The sequence below is a fragment of the Anastrepha obliqua genome, unplaced genomic scaffold, assembly GCF_027943255.1.
Source record: "Anastrepha obliqua isolate idAnaObli1 unplaced genomic scaffold, idAnaObli1_1.0 ptg000065l, whole genome shotgun sequence".
NCBI lineage: Eukaryota > Metazoa > Arthropoda > Insecta > Diptera > Tephritidae > Anastrepha > Anastrepha obliqua.
Genome location: NW_026562203.1, coordinates 70,001 through 72,500, shown reverse-complemented (window position 1 = coordinate 72,500; position 2,500 = coordinate 70,001).

The following is a 2,500-nucleotide window of genomic DNA, read 5'->3' as shown; positions in this document are numbered from 1 at the left end:
CGAATATATATACATATATGAAGAATCTATATTCTAATACTAACATGTTATGGAATATAACCTTGGCATATTGGCACTAAAATATATAATAAAGACATTTCAAATCAAACTGAAATGTATTGAAATGAATTTTTCCCATACATTTTTGACAATGTGAGGTGTGCATGGCAAAAAACACTCACGGTGAAGGCATGTGAAATAATATGAAAATATCAAAAGTTAACTAACCAATGATATTGAAGCATATAAATCGAATCATAACTATATGAAACTCGAATTTAAGCCATATTAAACTGGTAATATTGTGATTTTATGCCTGGTTTTCCATACGTTAGTTTAAATAGAAAAAATTTTCGAATATATATACATATATGAAGAATCTATATTCTAATACTAACATGTTATGGAATATAACCTTGGCATATTGGCACTAAAATATATAATAAAGACATTTCAAATCAAACTGAAATGTATTGAAATGAATTTTTCCCATACATTTTTGACAATGTGAGGTGTGCATGGCAAAAAACACTCACGGTGAAGGCATGTGATATAATATGAAAATATCAAAAGTTAACTAACCAATGATATTGAAACATATAAATCGAATCATAACTATATGAAACTCGAATTTGAGCCATATTAAACTGGTAATATTGTGATTTTATGCCTGGTTTTCCATACGTTAGTTTAAATAGAAAAAAATTCTCGAATATATATACATATATGAAGAATCTATATTCTATACTAACATTTTATGGAATATAACCTTGGCATATTGCCATTAAAATATATAATAAAGACATTTCAAATCAAACTGAAATGTATTGAAATGAATTTTTCCCATACATTTTTGACAATGTGAGGTGTGCATGGCAAAAAACACTCACGGTGAAGGCATGTGATATAATATGAAAATATCAAAAGTTAACTAACCAATGATATTGAAGCATATAAATCGAATCATAACTATATGAAACTCGAATTTGAGCCATATTAAACTGGTAATATTGTGATTTTATGCCTGGTTTTCCATACGTTAGTTTAAATAGAGAGTTATGGAATATAACCTTGGCATATTGGCACTAAAATATATAATAAAGACATTTCAAATCAAACTGAAATGTATTGAAATGAATTTTTCCCATACATTTTTGACAATGTGAGGTGTGCATGGCAAAAAACACTCACGGTGAAGGCATGTGAAATAATATGAAAATATCAAAAGTTAACTAACCAATGATATTGAAGCATATAAATCGAATCATAACTATATGAAACTCGAATTTAAGCCATATTAAACTGGTAATATTGTGATTTTATGCCTGGTTTTCCATACGTTAGTTTAAATAGAAAAAATTTTCGAATATATATACATATATGAAGAATCTATATTCTAATACTAACATGTTATGGAATATAACCTTGGCATATTGGCACTAAAATATATAATAAAGACATTTCAAATCAAACTGAAATGTATTGAAATGAATTTTTCCCATACATTTTTGACAATGTGAGGTGTGCATGGCAAAAAACACTCACGGTGAAGGCATGTGAAATAATATGAAAATATCAAAAGTTAACTAACCAATGATATTGAAGCATATAAATCGAATCATAACTATATGAAACTCGAATTTAAGCCATATTAAACTGGTAATATTGTGATTTTATGCCTGGTTTTCCATACGTTAGTTTAAATAGAAAAAATTTTCGAATATATATACATATATGAAGAATCTATATTCTAATACTAACATGTTATGGAATATAACCTTGGCATATTGGCACTAAAATATATAATAAAGACATTTCAAATCAAACTGAAATGTATTGAAATGAATTTTTCCCATACATTTTTGACAATGTGAGGTGTGCATGGCAAAAAACACTCACGGTGAAGGCATGTGAAATAATATGAAAATATCAAAAGTTAACTAACCAATGATATTGAAGCATATAAATCGAATCATAACTATATGAAACTCGAATTTAAGCCATATTAAACTGGTAATATTGTGATTTTATGCCTGGTTTTCCATACGTTAGTTTAAATAGAAAAAATTTTCGAATATATATACATATATGAAGAATCTATATTCTAATACTAACATGTTATGGAATATAACCTTGGCATATTGGCACTAAAATATATAATAAAGACATTTCAAATCAAACTGAAATGTATTGAAATGAATTTTTCCCATACATTTTTGACAATGTGAGGTGTGCATGGCAAAAAACACTCACGGTGAAGGCATGTGATATAATATGAAAATATCAAAAGTTAACTAACCAATGATATTGAAACATATAAATCGAATCATAACTATATGAAACTCGAATTTGAGCCATATTAAACTGGTAATATTGTGATTTTATGCCTGGTTTTCCATACGTTAGTTTAAATAGAAAAAAATTCTCGAATATATATACATATATGAAGAATCTATATTCTATACTAACATTTTATGGAATATAACCTTGGCATATTGCC